The sequence below is a fragment of the Streptopelia decaocto genome, assembly GCF_964273445.1.
Source record: "Streptopelia decaocto genome assembly, chromosome: 2".
Lineage (NCBI taxonomy): Eukaryota > Metazoa > Chordata > Aves > Columbiformes > Columbidae > Streptopelia > Streptopelia decaocto.
In genome coordinates this window covers 138254933-138274199 of record NC_138655.1, presented here as the reverse complement: position 1 = coordinate 138274199, position 19267 = coordinate 138254933, and the positions used below count along the sequence as shown (strand labels likewise).

General features: G+C 38.1%; 1 long non-coding RNA gene across 1 annotated transcript in view; it reads right to left on the bottom strand.

Annotated features, from left to right (window-relative positions):
* Positions 1 to 7157: 7157 nt before the first annotated feature.
* LOC309436874 overlaps positions 7158 to 19267 on the bottom strand; it is a 27657-nt gene continuing 15547 nt past the window's right edge. The window contains exons 2-3 of the long non-coding RNA XR_014183421.1: positions 10553 to 10677; positions 7158 to 7652 (exon numbers count right to left, since the gene is read on the bottom strand). This is a non-coding gene — a long non-coding RNA (uncharacterized lncRNA). The remainder of the gene's footprint in view (positions 7653 to 10552; positions 10678 to 19267) is intronic.

Below are 19267 nucleotides of genomic sequence, written 5' to 3'. Positions count from 1 at the left end.
TGACAAAGATAAAAAATATAGCATGAATTTACAAAACATTTTCATAAGCCTGTATCCATATTACTTTTGAAAAAAAAAAAAAAAGTAGTTGAATACAATTTTTACTTCCAGATTCAGCTTTATTTTAAAACTACTCAGTATTTCTCACTACTAGTCCCTTTTTTTTCATTCACATAACTTTTCTAGAATTTGAGCACTTTAACTGAAATTCTCTTTTTAAGCATCTACCAAAGACTGAATATTTTAATTTAATTTATGACAAGATACTCTACCCATTTTTTGTAAGATGCAGGTTGGTGTAAAGTGCACTATCCTGATTACCTAAAAAATGTTGGCATTGTGGTTTAGGTTTTTGTTTGTTTTGCAGCAAATTATTGAAACATTGAAAGTAAGACACTGGGGGTATACCTTTTTTATCACTACTCACGTGTTTTGTACGGATTGAATACTTACTCAGGTTTGCTGGATAGATTTCCCTGAAGGAAAACTAAATAAGTAAATAAAGCTAAGCAGGACATTCCCCAGGGTAGCACACTGTCAGGTGCACTTCGTTTGGATGGAGAATTAAGAGGGGCATTTCCACCCTTGTTATCCTGTTAATCCCAGTAGCCAAAATTCAGCTAGGGCAGAACTGCCTAGTAAATAGGGGCAAAGAGCCAACACTGGGAAGCTATGAGTAGAGGGGAGAAATATGTCTCTATAGTGCCAGGAAGTTCCCCTTTCCTTGGGAGAAAATCTGGAGTTTCCCAGGCTCATCATTTCTTCCTCCTAGCAAACTCCTGTGTTCACAGAGTATCTCTTGCCCTCTCTAGGGCTGGTTCTCAGGGAGGATGACAGTGTGTTACTGAGGGTTCATTAGCTCAAGCAGCAGTGAATGAGTACCAGCTGGGACTGGTACTCATCAATATGATGGCATTTTGGGATTTTCTTCAGTTTGTTCCAACAAACAAGAAAAATATGACATGCCCACATCCTGTAACTCCTTTATATTAAAGAGCTACTGTGTATATTTTCTTCTTTTTTAATAGTGAGAAAACATTTTTTAAAAGTATGGAGAAATGTGGATGAAAGGACAATATTTAGAAGTTGCATTGTGCATGGTCATTGCAGTTTTTAACCTTAGGACTCCTGCCTCATGTGCTGCCTGGTGTGGTGCTAGTTTGGGAATTAATCAGGATCTGTTTGAACAAATCCTGCTTAATTTGTTCTAGAACATGAATATTGAACAAAGGATCAGTCAGGTTACCAAATGAGAGGTGTTATCATATGACAGTGAACACTGTCCCAGAAACCAGAGCCTATTTTTAATTTCCTCATTGAGGTCTTGTGTGGCCTGGATAGATCAGGTAAACCAATGTTTTCACAGACAGTCTCTGTATTACCTGTTTCTGAGCTATCTGACTTAGTAGCTCTGGTTTATTAAAGCACAGAGAAATCACAGCTGCAGCTGGAGTCTTTGCAATTTGTATTATTTTAAACATTTTTATTTCTAAGTAACACAAAGCTCTCTGGAAATTCAGGTCCTACTGCTTCAAACAGGACATTAAAATTAATAAATATTTATCTTTAATCTCTCTGTGCCTAAATTCTCCCTTTTATATTGGGAATAACAGCATCTGTGTGTATCCTCCCTGCCAAAACACACACACAGAAGGAAAGGAATTATCCTGATGTGAGAACAGGGATCAAATTGCATCTATAAAATGTAAGACATATATTTTACATGCAAAGGAACTCCTGGTCCTCCCTGTCTAAAAGATAAGATTGCAGTTGTTATCCAGGATAGGAATTCGGAGAAACTGAAGGAAAGCTCAGTTCTTCAGGCTGTAAGGTGATTCTCTGGCAGGTTCTGGATGTGACCATTTGAGTCTGTTGAAATTAATACAAATCTATTGACTTAGTAGACCTGGGTTCAAAGAAGGGAAGTTTCTTTCTAACCTTTCTGAATTTCTGTTTACTGAAATGGCTCAATGGGTTCATGTTGGATATATTCTTTTAATGAAACATTTGATTCTGTATGATCTATCTCAAGATGGCTACAATGGTGCAACGACAAGGCTTTTTAAGCTGCCTCTAGAGAGCACTTGATGTAATGTCTCGATTCATTACTTTCTGTTATGAACCCATGTGCTGTCACAATAGTCACATAACAAAGAAGAAAAGGCGTCATTCCGCTGTGCTTACCAAAGCTGCATGGCACTTCACTCTGAGCATCTAACTATTTTCTGAATAAAACAGGGGACAAAAAAAAAGATCTAGAGAGATACTTTACCTGTTTTGGAAGAGAATGGTTGCATGTTGACGTTGCTTAATGAGCATACTTTATAAAGATGGGTTTAAAATACTTTATTGACTACACTGGAGTTCAAAATCACTGGTTAATCAACAGAACAGGCATTTGGGTAACAGCCACCTGATAAGCAATATTTGTCTTCAGAAAGCTGAACCTAGTAAAGAGGATTAAAGTTTTACAGAAGTTGCCTGCTTTGTTTCATGATTGCTCTTTGCTTTGGGCTACTTGCAGTTCAGGGAGTATATGATTCATCTTCATTCTTCCCATACCTCTACTTTGTAAAAGAGCCACTGATTCACTCTGTGAAGCTCAGTTAACACCTAATGCCTTGTCTTACACTCTGCTAATATACAGTAGTGTTCAAGCAGTGTTGAGGGCAAGGAAGCAAGAGACCACATCACTTCAGTCAGCACAAAGGCGGAAAAGAAATTCTTTTGTTGCCAACAACTAGAAGAAGAAAGAGTAATAGACATAGCTGAAAGCAAAGGGGAGAAAAACATGTGCTCTGTTTCATTACAGGCTGCAGTATCAGGAACATAAAATATAGATTTTCCTTCCTCTGAAGCAGAATGGTTGACTCTGCATGTTAGGTTTATCTTCACAATGACTTTGCAAAGCCTTGTAGGCTGTTTGCAAAATCCAAATAATAACAATGCAGACCTAGGATAATTTTAGCTGTGTTGTTGAAGGTTGAATGATTTTGTCTGGCCAAAAGTCTACTTTTTTTGTCCTAACTCTGTCATAAACAAAAGCTCAGTTTTGCAAGATCAGGTTTACTTGGTAACTGAGTTCTATTTTGACCTGAACTACGCAATCCAGAAAAGATTCAGATTTACCTTAGGTTTGCCATCCCTCTGATATACATTTGTTTGTGATAAGGGAATCATAATGCTCTAGTAAAATAGTTTAATGGTGTTTTACAAACTAGAGACATGCAGATGTACTTGTAGGTCCATATTGACATGCCTCTGATTTTGTACTTGAGTCTTAATCTCAAGCTGCTCACATTGTCTATATGATTGTGTTCATTTTATGTCTGTTTTGACACAGAAGATTTTCTATTGCTAAGGGCCCTTGAGCGCAGAAAAAATTGTCATTGCATGCAATATGGATGGTTATGTTTCAGTTGCTTACTCCTTGTTCTCCAGGTCTCCAGTGAGGTTCTGGTATCCTGGTCCCTGCACCTCATTATGGCCTTTCTTGCATGAAACCCCAGTGGCAGTGCTGGATATCTTCTCAAGAGATTGCATGTACTGCAGTGGGAGCACATGCTGGAGTAACCTGCTGGTTTGAACAACTGCAGACCTGCAGGACAAGGATTTCATAAGGCAGGAGGAGACAGGGTGAGTGGGCAGCCACCTTGTGTCTTCCAGGTGGTGATTTATACCAAGTTATTTTCTGGCATAAATAGATGCAGAGAAGTAGAAGACATCAGCTGTAGCAGGTCATTCTCCTATGCCACCTTGTTTTCCCAAGAAATAGTTGCAGTGATGCCGTTCATCCTCAGGTTTGATGAATTTGATCTAGGTAGTCAGATGGACGCAGAATTTTCACTCAGCTTTATTACGTTGCCCACTGTAAATAATCAGGGTGTTGAGGTTAACTTTCTGACCAGATATCATACTTGGATCAACTGTTCTGGACTGGGACCATCTTTGTTTTTTCTGAGTAAAACGTCTATTTCATGCTGCAATTTTTTAAAAGTACAGTTTTCAACACTGTGATGTGGGTCCTTGTTTCACATACCTACTTGGAACAAATTGTGTTAGGGATATTTAATGAGTTATAGCTTTTATCCTGATGTTTGATGCTTTGTATACAATCAGTTCATGACTATCAAAACATTTAATGAAAGCATATTCAGATTTTCTGCTTTTATCATTTGTGACACTGTGTTTCCATATGCTTGAGATGTACTGCGTCTGCTCCTTTTCCTATGTGAGTGGCAGTTTTACAGTGCACAGAGCTGCTAATAAAAGGTTGTTGTTGACAGTTTAGGCATAATATGAAGTTCTTACAGCTTTTAAACATGTAAAGATGTTTAATTGGTTTTTAATTAGCATTTTTGTGCTTAACTTTTAGTAGAATTTTTAAAAAGGTATTATCTTTTAAAGCAAGCTGGAATAATGATCTCTAACTGTGGATGATCCAGATGCTAGATGATTAATTTGCACTGCTGTGCAGCTACTACCTTATTCTTTTAGGAGTAATGCTAAGAGAGTTGTGTAGAAAAAAAACAATCAAACAAACAAACAAAACCCACCAACCAACCAAAAAACAGAAATAAAGAAATATAAACCATAAAATTACCCATTAGGAGTACAATATCAATTAGAAAAAATCCTGCAACAGTACCAGAAGCAATGGACAAAGCTGAGTCTAAAACTTAGACTGGCAGGACTGCATGGGCTATGAACCAGTAACTATACTCAGCCAATCAAAGCTGACATAAGAATTTTGTCTTGTTGGTGTACCTAATATTACATTAAAAAAAAAAAAAAAAGAAAAAAAGAAAAAAAATAATAAAAAAAGATCTTGATTTGACCATTTGTAGTCTCCATGTGGTGTTGGCACTTTTAAACTGTTCAGGGCTGACATCCCCACTCTGCCCCTGTGCTTTTCTTCATCTACCCAGCATGTGTGGCACATGCAAGAGCAGCTTAGACCTGCTGTGCACTGTGCCAAGTCTCTGCAGTTGGGACAGCCACCCAGAACCAGCTTTAATGCCACATTTTCTGAGCATCTGCACACCTTTCTGCACATATATTTCATGTAATCTGTCTGAAGAGCTGTTACTGGTTATTTGCTTTCTACCCAAATGGCTGTAAACTGAGAGACGTGGTGGAATCCTGCATCTATCATTTTTCTTCCTGGTGGAATCCAGGCCCATCATTTTTCCAGCAAAAGTTTTTTCTTTGTCATAAATCACTGCACTTGCATTTCCTGTTTAACCTAAAAATATAGAAATAAGAACCATAAGTGGCATATTAGGTAAGAGACAAATTCTCTGAGAAGTAGTTAATGGACATGCTTAAACGAGTTCAGTAATTAAAAGCAAAGGTATCAGATATCACAGAGATAAATAACAAAATGGAAAGGAGTAAACTAGATGTAAATCAGTCAGTGACTGTTTCATCAGAGAGTAGGAATTTTTTCATAGGTACTTTTTTGTTGCCTCTGCATGCCAACATGACATGGGACAACTTCTTTATGTAGCCTAGAAATGTGGAAAACCTTGTTTGGAAATGGAAATATGAACCATTTTGTTAGGTGTTTTGAAATAAGTTTGCTTTTATCAAAAAATAATTAACTTTATTGTCTTTGGATTCCTGAATAGTTTTAAGTGAAGCTAGAATAATGATTTTAAATTTATCATTTTTAAAACACTGAAGTGTGTGAAAATTCTAAAGGTATCCACAACTCAACTGTAGAACATTTTATAATGCCACAAAATTAGAAAATGTTGAAAATCACAGGAAGAATAAGCCAATGTACTCTTACCTCAACAGTAGGTTTGGCAGTAGAAGCATCAGTAACACAAGGACTGCAGAACAAGTATGGTAGTAAGAGTGGGTGCAGGGTGGAAGAATTAAGCTTTAATGCCCATTGATGCATTTATGCAAACCTTATAATGAAATTCCTTTGCACTACATCTTCTGTAAGAAGGTTATGACTTTTTGGGTCACATTGAGATCAGTCTCTCAACAATAATTCTTTATTTCCATTTGAATTTTCTTTACACAATTAATTAAATATCATATAGACCTATCAGGTCACATAAATTCCATAATGCTTTAGAAATAAATTGCAAAATTAGATTACTTATTTCTAAGCAATTTCAAATCATTTTATTCTAAATATCATCTGGACCTCCTTTCATTACAGTTATTCAAAGACATATATATTTATGCTATGTTGCTTTATGGCTAGTAGCAGAGACGCAGGCCTAAAACATAAAAGTGAAATATATTGCTGTGGGTGTTTTTTAAAAGACCCTTCTTTTTATTCACCATCTGTCACATTGTTTCACAGCCAATATCCAGCAGTGAGTTTTATAACTGTTTTGGAATTAATGGGGTATTGAAGAAGCAATGAACATTTTCATGGTTATTTAACTTGTTGCTTTATTTCTCCTTTTGCATTAGTGTTATCTTGCAGCATCCATCATTAATAATAAGCATAATAAGTGTGCTAGATGCAGCATACATTCCTAATAATAATAATAATAATATAGTACACCACAGACTTCTGAAAGAATGGGACAAAGCCATTTCAGCTAAAACTTCCAGCATGTTTTGTTCTCTTGAGGCTGTGACAGAGCAGTATGTGGCTTCTTGGGAGCTAAAGAAAACCAGCAACACCTCTTGTATTGAACACTGCAGTTCCAGGTCCATGCCCTGCCCTCCTCCTCCAACCACAGCCAGTACCAACCCAGATGTTGTACCTGACAGGTTATACAAAACCTGAGCATCTTTATATAGTGAAGCTCTTCCAGCACTCTTTAGCAGAATTTTTCTGCTTATTCTTATTATTCCAGATTTGTTGATTAAAATAAAAGGAAATGCAAAATCATGACAGCTGATGCATACTAAGTTGGTATAGCACCAAATAATAACAGTAGTTATTTGAAGCCTTGCCAATAAGAAATGATATCTCTAAGGAGTATGAAAGACTGGATTTTGAGTAGTGATTGTACACGTTATAAGTTACCAAATTTTCCTAAATTGTCCTGCCCTTTTCTTTTCATAATGCCTTCAATTTCTACATTGAATTTCTGAGTGGCAACAGACAAATCAAACATTTCTGTCTTCAGTCATTCTACCTGCTTTACCCACTAGCAGAATCTGATAGGTACCTTGGTGTTAGTCACAGTAGCTCCAAAAATATCAGCAAGCCTTTGGAGTTGCCATCATTTTTTGGGATTTGGAGAATAACGTTTAAAAATATTTTCAAAGTACATTCAGACTTTGTGAGATTCATAGTAGCAAACCATCTGAGATGATTGAAAGGTATTTTGCTGAAAGATGGCCAATGCACTGTTAGAACATACATCACCTTCTCCGGCTAAAAGTAGAGTTTTTTACCCTAGAAAACCCTTACTCTATTTTTTATAATACTATGTGTCTGGACTCCAAAATATCATCAAAAGTTGCAAATTCTCTGTCTTTCACAGTGCAAGGTAGTCTTGTTAAATACAAATCAAATAGAAGACTTTTTTTGCCTGCAGTTACTGGGAATTTTCACAGCTCTCCATCATGTGAAGAAACCATGTGAACAGTGTGAAACTGGGAAGCGTTGGATTTTCCTCTGCCTTTAACAAACAATTCAAGTAACAGTCTTCGTGCGTGTGCTTGCGTTCCTGCAGTTCAATAAGCAAAATTTAATTATAAAAACCTGATACATAGAAAATGTCTTATTATGCTACCCATAAAACTGTCCAAATCCACTAAAAGATGATCTGCTGAAGGGGTTGGCTTCGTTGTTAATTAGAATCTTCTGTTTAAATGATTGAGAACTAGAAGTCTGTTCCACAGAAATTTCTGTAGAATAGAATTCCAGTGTTACAAAAATTGCAAGATCCATAAAATCATGAATGGCACAGTGAGAAAGTGAATCAGGAACTGTTCATTTCTGTCTCTCCCAGCAAAAGAACAGGAGGCATCAAAGGAAACCAAATGAAGACAGATTCAAACCAAGCTTACAAAAGCTTGGGATGTGGCTGGTCTGACTGCAGAGTGCTGTGACGCCAGTTTACGTGGACTCTCAGAAGACTGGACAAGTCTAGGAAAAAGCAACTCATTAAGGGTTACTGAATACACAGAAACCACACTGGGCTTGTAAGTCCTGAGACCCACAACTGTGCAAGGCATACTCATGCACATGCTCACCTATGTGTATTAAAAATATATTATTTTAACCCTGGGCAGGAACAACCCCAGGTTCCAATATAAGTTGGGGAATGACCTGTTGGAGAGCAGCATAGGGGAAAGGGACCTGGGGGTCCTGGTGGACAGCAGGATGACCATGAGCCAGCACTGTGCCCTTGTGGCCAGGAAGGCCAATGGCATCCTGGGGTGTATTAGAAGGGGGGTGGTTAGTAGGTCGAGAGAGGTTCTCCTTCCTCTCTACTCTGCCCTGGTGAGACCACACCTGGAATATTGTGTCCGGTTCTGGGCCCCTCAGTTCAAGAAGCACAGGGAACTGCTGGAGAGAGTCCAATGCAGGGCAACAAAGGTGATTAAGGGAGTGGAGCATCTCCCTTATGAGGAAAGGCTGAGGGAACTGGGTCTCTTTAGCTTGGAGGAGACAGAGGGGTGACTTCATTAATGTTTATAAATATGTAAAGGGTGAGTGTCACGAGGATAGAGCCAGGCTCTTCTCGGTGACAACCAATAATAGGACAAGGGGCAATGGGTACAAACTGGAAGACAAGAGGTTCCTCTTAAATATGAGAAGAAACTTCTAGACAGTGAGGGTGACAAAACACCGGAACAGGTTGCCCAGGGAGGTTGTGGAGTCTCCGTCTCTGGAGACATTCAAAACCTGCCTGGACACATTCTTGTGTAACCTCCCCTAGGTGTTCCTGCTCCGGCAGGGGGATTGGACTGGATGATCTTTCAAGGTCCCTTCCAATCACTAACATTCTGAGTCTGTGTATGTCTGTATTTTCCTTCAGTCACTTGCTCTGAGGCGCAATCACAAAGGGGATATCAAGTTGTCAGGACCTTCAGTCTGATCTGCTATGGACCTTCATTCTTATCTTCCTTCTGTTAATTCCAGATTACAGTGAAAACGCTGACAATGCAAAACTTTCAACAAGCTCAAGTATGAGCTCTCTTATAGAGACAATTTTTTTTTTATTTTTTTTTTTTTTTTTAGTATAAATCTCTCTATATGTCATATATAGAGGGTTTTTTCATAGGCAAAAAGAATCCATGCAGGTGAATAATAATAATTTCTAAAAACCCTGTAGCAACACAGAAGCATTTTATTTTCTCATATTCAAGGAGCTCTGATTAATTTTGCTTAGACTCACATTCAAATGCATTAGGTTGTATGCCTATAACATTAGGTATAAAATGAAAATCAGCATTAAATACAGTTTTATTTTTTTATTAAAATGGATCAAGATGATGAAGTAGAAATGAAAACTTCCAACTATCATTTCAAGCCCTTTCATTATAACCAACTTACTTCCATTCCACATTTAAATTTTGACAATACTGCACATTTCATCAGAATGGTTCAGTGTTGATATGCTTTGGATCAAGCTAATTGTCAGGGTTCACCTTTTGAGAAACTGTGTTTGTGGAGGTGCTAAAACTGCCTAAAATGGAACATGCCATTTGTGTCCAACTTGGAAGTGCTCTTTCTTTTAGGAGAGATGGGGCAAGAGATTTTTCAGGTTGTGATTCAGTGCAGGAGCCTAACTTGAGTGCTCTGAATTACTTCTTGGATCCTCCCCACCATTTGGTAGCTATAAAGCGAGATTAGTCTCCTAAACCTTGGCACATGAATTAAGTCATTCACGTGAATACTCCTTTGTGTAATTTTCTTTAGTTGCTTCACACCATGCTTATGTGTTTCACAGGCTACATTGCCACAGGCTTTGCTAATATAGAGTCTATAAATGATTATAATCAGGATTACTGCAACAAGGGTCCATAAATCCTCCACGGCAGGACTCTCCAGCTGTGCCTATTCAACTTGCATTGCAATCAGGCCTGATTCTTGCCTTGAATTTTTAGGTCATATAACAATACAGGAAATAATAGTAATAGCCTCTGGCCACTGCCTGCAGATGCTGAACCCAGAAGCAAAGCTCTGCAGGCAGGAAGTACTAAAATACCTAATTTTTCTAGGACAGCAGTGACAAACTACTAAGCTCATATGTTCCCAGCCCAAAAACGCACAAAGGAACCCTGTACAAGAGGGAACAATAATCAGACACCAACTTGGCTGAAAGACTTCAACTAGTTTCAGTTCCTCACTAAGTTGCAAAAATTACCATGGCTGCTGGGATATGGGGAACTGTGGCAGTTCTCCAGTGTGATACTGAGTGAAAAGATATTCACACATTTTTACTATGTTATTTGGAAAAATCTTTAGTGCTGAGTAAGAGTGCTTTTTGTTAAGGCTGTTCCGACATCTGCTTGCAACTTGTTCATTCAGATGTAGCCAGCAGGTAAAAGAATACTCATCTATCAGCCTCTGGCTTTCTTTGTCAGGTATGAATAAAAAACAGATAATAATACGTACAATGATGCTTCTGGTGGGATTAGCCAGAACTTTCCTCTATTTCAAACCAGGCAATCAGCAGTCTTCTCCTACAGCTCTTTCTAGATCAACAGAGGAAGTTCAGCAGGCAAGGATGAGACTGTCAGCTACACAGAGCAGAAAAAAGAAAAGATCTGAAAAAAATTGCATGTTTTAAGATGACACTAAACTATTTTTCCTAAAAATCAGGACAGAAAAGGGAACAGTTTTTTTCTAGGTTGTAGCCTACTAGCACCTCTTCAAGCATCTTTTTCACCCTTGCAGGAGGAAAGATTCTCTTAGTTGTTATGGCTCCAAGCAGAGCTCTGCTCTTCAGCAGCTGCAGGCTGAGAGTAATGCACAAGAATCCACAGACAGGCAGAAAACTTGCAACAGTAGCAGGTGATTTGCAAATCAGCTTCCAGTATCCTGGATTTACTGTCATATTTAAGAAAGAAAAGCATTTGTCTCCATCTCATGACAGTTGTAGAAGACAACATAATTCACTTTCTGGTGGCTTCTGCGAACTTTTTTTTTCTTCATTTGCCACACTCATTTCCATCATCTAAAACTGGCCATACATCCCCAACTGAAAACAAGTTAGAACTTCTCTATAAACTTCAGACAAATCTACTGAGTTGTCTTAGTTTAGAAGGACACTAGCAGGCCCCTCATTACAATGTTATTTTTTCAGCATGGAGCATGATCCCAGCTGTCCTTAGCAGAAACTGAAATATGTGGATCATTTCCATTTGAAGAAAGTTCTTGCAGGACTGAATATTATTGCACATCTTTAGTGTGAGTAACGGATTTGGCACACTGCTGGGCTCCAGAGGTCATCTCAATGGCTGTTGACAAGGAGTTCTGTGTTGCCTTGCTGTGAGGATATTCTTCTGAGTCATTAATCTGTTGACAATATTTTCCACTACCTTAACTTTCCTTTTCATCTCTTAGTGTGTTACACAGCAATTTTGCTTTATGCCCCTGAAGATGGTAGCTACTGTCTGTGTTAGCAAAAAGGTCTAGCTCAACATTGACTGGTTTTGTCCTCAATACTGTGACTTTATGAGACCAATTCAGATTTTCCCCTTCTTTCCTGGGCTGTGTGTTTCATATAGTAAGACAAGACAAGAACACCATGTCTGAACAGCACAAAATCACATGAATCCTTTCTCTGGGAGCCTCCAGCCCAATATGCAGAGAGAGATAGCAGCACTGACTGCTTCATGGAAGTGGGAGGACACTGGTCTGGCACTATGTAGAAAATTCCTAATACCTGAGCTGGTTACAGGTCACTCATGGATGCTATATTGATGGTCTTGATAATACCTTAATGCTTTATCCCTCCCCAGCTGCCAGAAAAATTGAGCATTTCAGAACACCGTCTTTCTAGTGAAACCTCAGCCCAGCTCCATTTTCTTTTTCTTTCAATAGAAACTATTTAATTTCAAATTTTATTTCATTCCATAGTAAGAAGCCTTGGAGAACAAACAAGACTTTGAATCAATCAAGATATTTCCAAGTACTGTTGTACCTAACAGTGATGGGTTAATGTAAAAGAAGTTTGGGATTTTCCTGCTTTTTGGTCAAACATTGAAAGGGTAATGGAAAACTAAATAATACTCCAATCAAGAAAGAATGGAGCACACCATTTCAGAATGTTCTATGCTCTTTCAGGTTTGGTTTTTTTTTTGGCAGAAACTTCTTGTTGAACACGTTGTTTCTCCAGAAAAATTGTTTAGTTTTCAGCAAATTGGTATGAGCTGGAGGAAAAAATGTCCACTGAAAAATTTCCGTCTGTTATTGGTCTCTTTCCCACTTGACAAGGACCATCTCTAAAGCAGCCATCCAGCTCTTCACTCACCAACCAAAACTATCCAGAGATATGTCAGTTTAATGCAGGCACAATTTCTTCCAAGTGTTACATTTTAGCCAGTGAGTAGAGGAAGAAAAGTGATAAGTTTGATTCATAGCATAATCTGCTGTTGATTTCATTATAGTGAATAATGTGTGATTTCATTGTAGTGAATAGTTACAGGTGAGACAAGTAATGAAAGTTTGAGAGGACTTTCTCCTACACTGATTACATTATCTTAACAGAAGGATGTTCCTCTTTAAACATGTCATTACATATAGCAGATTGTTTCATATTAGCCATTCATTTAAAATCTGTTCTGTCTTGAGGTTTGTCAAATAAATTTCCTTCAAATGCATTCAAGTGACTTATCAAACAAAATAAATCTTCTTTTTGTTCCTTTTTTTTTCCATTTAAGTTGTAATGCCAGAATCCTTGCTCTTTTCAGGCTTCAGAAGTTATATAGCAGATTGGAATGCTTCAGCTGTAGAAACAAGCTAAAATCACAACTGCTTCATTCTGAGGGATGTGTTTTAATAACAGTATGTTATCTGAAGTTGTCCACTGTCTGTAGATGTCAATAGCCTTGTTGGGATTTAATACAGATTGAAAGTCCAGCCACACATTTTCTTGATGTGTGTATTTACAAGTGTGAACTCATTTACAAAATAGGTCAAGAGTAGACAATAGCAGATGATATAGCTGCAGATCCTCATTAGCAATTTCTTGTTTAAACTACTGGATGTTTCTCTTCCTGCAAAGACAGAAGTGTGCTCCCCAACTGGGGACTTTCATGAAGTAGTAAAAAACTATATTTGATTTTTTAAATGTACATAAGATTCATAACTATATATCCTTGCAACAAAATACCACTGGAAGAGAAGAGTTTTATTTCTTACAAATAGATCATTGTAGAACTTGCTTTGCACACTAGTAACTACAATGAAATATATCTTCAAACCCCATACTTTTTTTCAAGTATAAATTCTGCTGTTTTATAAGTGGTGCTCATCTGTTATAGACAAAAAGAGCTGGAAGAATTTCTACTTTGAAGCTATATCCATTTTGCTCGCATGAGTCCAAGAACATTTGGAACTCATCAAGTCTACATCAAAGAGTTTTATCATGTTTGTGCATCAAAAAATGGTGACAAAGCAGCACTTTTTAAGAGCAAAGCCAGTAGCTTCATCTTCATCTTTATATTTGAACAACACTTTCAAAAGGAGGAAAAATAACAAGCAAATGAAATATTTTCTGCAAAGGAGATGATTTGCCTTTAAAATAACTTTTAATTTCAGCTGAAAATTAAATTCATTTATTTGAAATAAAAGATTCCAATTAGGAAGAGCAAAAGCCATTCAGCTTTCTAGGATTAATTTTAACTTTGAAGAACAATAAAATAATGTTTCTTTCTTGAAACATGAAACAATATTTCATCTATCTCCTTTTTTTTTTAAAAAAAAAAAAAAAGCAAGCTTTAATTGTCTCCTAATGCAATCTATAACCTAAACAGGCCATGCAAGTGCAAACATATGGTACTCTCCAGTATCTACTAAAGCAATATTATCACTCTAGGTCAAGTCACTGTCTTGTAAAGATCTTTTTGATTCTTGTGCATGGGAGGGCTACAGCTACTAATCTCCAAAGCTTTATCTTCCCCCAGAGAGACATACCTGGCACAAAATTGAGACAAACATCTCAGAGTATTCTTTTTTCCTCATTTTCCTTTCTCGTCCATCACTGTATTTTAAAGTCATGTCTGTATTATTGACAAAGTTTAGTGATGGCTTAGTTGGTTGGTTCAGGCAATCACTTTCAGTTTTAGTATCTATTGATGTCCATAAGGCAGTGCTATACAACACTTGGTTGTCATCTGTATGCTGAGTGGGCAAAGGTCCTGTTTGGCATCTGTCTCTAATCCCTAATGTCATTAGAGATCTCATGACCTTGACAGCAACGTGATGGTGAATAAATTCTGACAAGTTCCTCAAAGTCAGAAGGAAAGGCAGTCCTGGAAACCTTGTGCAGATGCTTAATATGCTTTTGCTGTCCTGAGAGTATTCATAAGCTCTGTTAGCAATTAAAAATGCTACAAATAAAAATTTGGAATTATTTATTGAATTAGATTGTTAAGTTTCTTACTCCAGCTGACATCTTCTTCTGAAGTGTTTTAACCAGAGATAAATTCAGAGACTTTCTGGAGTACTCATTTTGTCTCTTCCTTTTTCTTTTGGTTTTGCAGTAAAGATTAAATAGATTGCGATTCCTCAGCTTGGAAAAGGAAAGGCAGTGAAAGTTACAACACTGAGCTATGATTTCAGGAATAGTAAAGTGACGGTCATTAAGCAATGCTTATCCATTGTTTCCTGCAATATGAGAATCAGTTTGGTACTCCGTGTTGTTAATAGCAGATTTAAAACTAAGAGAAGGATTTGCTTTCCTGTAAAATGTGCAACAAAATTATGGGACTCATTTTTGCAGGATATTTCAGGGGCAGAAATTATTAATATCTGGGTCCTTTGGCACTTACCAAACACGATAGCTCACATTGCACTAGCTTAAAAACCTCTAATCCACTGGCTGGACATACCTCTATACATATTGTCTGTAAGTTACCACTGCTGCTCACTGGTGGAGACATAAAAGTTCACTAAAATGACCTTTTATTTGATGCTGGTAGGGTAGTTTTTATGTATTTATGTTTATGGCTTTTCACGTCATGGTGTCAGTTTATATCATATATTTCTTTCTCTTCTGTATAAGGAGATGAAATAATGCTATTGTTATTCTCAGATCTACTCTAATGTCTTTTTATAAAATACTAATAAATATTAATTCAATACACATTTAGCAAAGCAATTAATTGAATTACACTGTATAATTTGAAAATCTGTCACATACCTGAGTTTAAACTCTCCAGAAAACTGACATCACCATATTATGATTAATGCTATAATTTTTCTAATTTTCCATGTGGTTGGGCACAGAACTTGTCACTAATTATCACGGACACATAGCATTGTGTTAACTGGAGTTAATGTATAATTTTCAGCTCGCTTCATACTTTCTGCTTTCAATCAAATCCATTTGACTCCTTTGGAAAATCTAGATTCAAAGATCTACTACTTAAAATCATATAACTACTAAGAAGTTGCAAATGAACCATGTAACATGCTATTCACCTTATTTACCTAACTTTTACTAATGGACAAGTAAAATGGTATTGATGGTTTTAATTTTTCCTATTATCTTCACTTGCATGCTGGTTCTGAAGGCTGCTAGCTGTTCATGATGGTTTTGCAAGCAACAGTAAAGAGCTATGTACAGTCATCCTAAGAGCCAGAAGGTATTCCTAATTTCTTCGGCACTCTTTTGCTGTTTAAGAATGTTCTGAGATTCCCTGGATACTCTGAATGAGGATCCCAGTGGAGACAGCTCAGCTTATACTATGTTGGTGTTTGAGCAAGCAACCCTGCAATTCTGAGTGATTTCTGAGTCTTTTCTTATGCACCCCTGCCAGAGCAGTGATGATACTGCTAGAGTTATCATTTACTGAGCACCAAACTTCAAAAGAGAGGAGGTGAACAGGTGTACTTTTGGTTGCAAATTAGTCCATAATTACAGTTTCTTGAAAGGTTTAGATGTAGCTGTCATGCTTACATGTGTTATTCAGTTTAGTCATGACACACAGTCCCAGAGCTGTATTCAGGTGAGCATCAAGGGGTCTCAGGAGCCCCAGGATGTTCTCTCCAAAGGGAAAGAAAGAAATGTCCAGGTACTTTGGGAGCCCCAAGCAGTGTTCAGCTGGGATGGGGGCAGAGTGCCCAAGTCCCCTTGCTCTCCTCCTCACCCTTTTCTGGGATGCCACTCTTCCTTTTTGCATATAGTTTGAAGCTCCTGAAGGAAACACCACAGTCTATTTTTTCTGTAACATAAAAGCAACACAGTTTAAGGAGTGTAATTTCGCTGAAACACTATTGTTAGCAGGAGAATTTGGTACTTCAAATGAAGCAGCTATTGGATCTTTTCCACTGTCCTTTAATAAACGAGAGCACTTAAACTTCTGATCAGTCATAACCTCTGCTGGTTTTGCACAAAGATCTTCATCTATCAGGCCAACTAAAGTGATAGTTTCATATAGGGAAATCCTTTTAAGTATGTAGTGAATTCTCAGTAGGAATTACAGCTTATAATGAAAGGTTAATTTCTCTTTGAACAGGGACCTGGATTTGTCCCATATTACTTCCTCATACAGTATTTCAGACTGCCAAATTTCTGCTAGACAGGTATTGGCTTCACCCAAATGAAATATCAGTGTATTTAGAAAAAAAAAAATTACTAACAGAGAGGTGAGAAGGTTTATAAATACAAATCAGAAAAACTTCAAGATGTGTTGTATATGTTCCAAGCTAGTAAACTTGATAGTTGCCAGTTAGGCTTAAGTGTACCCAAGATAATACAGAACAATGCAGTTACATCTCCATCTGTCTCATTTGTCTCAGGATTCCACAAAATCTAATTTGGAACAGATTTCCGGTACATAGGACTATGAGAAGAATACATCTACTACTAGTAATTGCTTGAAGTATGTACCTGCATTCTCTGTCCTAACCTCATTTTCATATCACGCCTACAGCAAGACACATAACCAGCCCTAGCAGATGTTAGGGCCATTAGTCTGTCAAGAATTGTCCAAGCTTCAGAAACAGTTAAAGACAGCAGTATGAAATAAGCAGCAAAATATTTGGCATGAAAGAGCTGCCCAACAGGCTTGGTGAGTTTAGCTATACCCAATACCAATATCGTATTTTTAAAATACTAATATGAACTTTTTGTGTGGAATGGATGTAGTTTTGATTTACTCATTCAGCCTAATCTCACCCTTCATCAAAAGTTACTGGTATGAGGAGAAGACTATTGACCACATTTGGCTATCCTTACTCAAGCTGAATATCATTTTATTACATTGGTTTCTTCATTCATCTTGACAGACCTGCCCAAGAAATTAAGTGAATGAGCACACAACACTGCTGTACAAGTAGAAGCCATGAGACTCCAAGTCAGGGATAAATTTACAGACATAATGTGCAGGTGTAACATCTTATTTATTCTTTAAGTCAGAAGTTTTTTTAAATGAGTGGAATTATATCATCATTGTACTTTTAAGTACAGTCCCAATCCCCCCTTCCCCAGCACATATAGATTAATAAGAAATTAATTACAAAAAAAGTAAAAACTGTTATATTTTATACCTATTTGCCTGTTCTGTGCAGGGGGATGAGGAATGGGGGTTGTGGTCAGTTTACCACACATTGTCTCCTCATGTGGAGGACTCCTCACACTCCCTATACTCCAGCATGGAGTACCTCCCATGGGAGAAAGTCCTCCATGAACTTCTTAATCTGAGTCCTTCCTACAGGCTGCAGTTCTTCACAAACTGCTCCAACATGGGTCCTTTCCATGGGGTACAGTAGCACTTCTAGCACCTCTAGCATAGGTCCCCCATGAGTTCACAAGTCCTGCCAGCAAACCTACTCTAGCGTGCACTCCTCTCTCCATGCGACCACAGGTCCTGCCAGAGCCTGCTCCAGTGCTCTCCACTAGGTCACAGCCTCCTTTAGATGCATCCACTTGCTCTACCATGGAGTCATCCACGAGCTGCAGGTGGATCCCTGCTCCACCATGGACTTCCCTGGGCTGCAGTGGACAATTGACCTCGCCATGGTCTGCACCACAGGCTGCAGCGGAGTCTCTGCTCCTGCACCTGGAGCACCTTCTCTCCTCCTTCTTCAGTTACCCTGGTGTCTACAGAGCTGTTCCTTTCCCATGTTCTTATTCATCTCTTCCAGCTGCTGTTGCATAGCAGTTTTTTCCCCTTCTTAAATATGTTATCCCAGAGGTGCTACAGCTGTCACTGATGGACTCAGTCTTGGTCAGCAGCATCTTGGAGCCATCTGGCATTGGCTTGGTTGGACCAGGGGCAAGCTTTTAAAAGCTTCTCAGAGAAGCCACCCCTGTAGCCCCCCTGCTACCTTGCCACACAAACCCAATACGCACATAGATCTCCTGGTTCGTTTTAGCGATATTTGTGCAGTGAAGATTGATAATGCTATCAATTGCTAAAGGACACTTGCCTGTCTAGAGAGAAGGCAAATATTTGAATTCTTTATGAGAAACACTGTGAGAAACATTTATCTTTCACCTTCTCTATATTCCCCTCTAAAAAATGTAGAAGAATTCTGAGCAGACATAATAGTAAAATTAGCTGAAAAATGCCATTACAGTAATGCTTGACATTATCTAGTGACCCTAACTCCCTATCTCTGCTCACAGCAGTGCGTGTATTTGCAGAGCGTCATCACAAGCAGAAGTTTTCAAACTCCATTCCTCTAACTTTTCCCATCTGTTTTAGAAATGTGCAAAAATCTTCCCTTGGAGCCTCTAACCTCTCTTAAAACACTACTTTCAAGCCAGCAATAGTTGCTGTGTGGCCCCTCACTGCCCTCAAACTGAACACATAGCATGATGCTCCCTGCACTGCCTGCCTGAATTTTGTATTACAACTGGATTCCTACAGGGAAAATCCTCTCTGTCTGTCAAGAAAATGTGTCAAGGTTATGCTTTCTGTGAAAAAAGTTGGAGTGGGAGAAAAGGCAGTGGGGAACAAGGAACAAGATAGAATGGGCTTTTAAGAGTCATTCTACTGTGGTACGTGTATGCGTGTCATCGTTCCTACCATACAGCGGCTAAGACGTACCAACACCAGACCATCCCAGGCTCAAATATGGCTTTTATCACTGCAAAACACCCATTGAATCTGTCTTTAGTATTAATTTTAAGCTTTGCAGGCCTCATGATGAGTA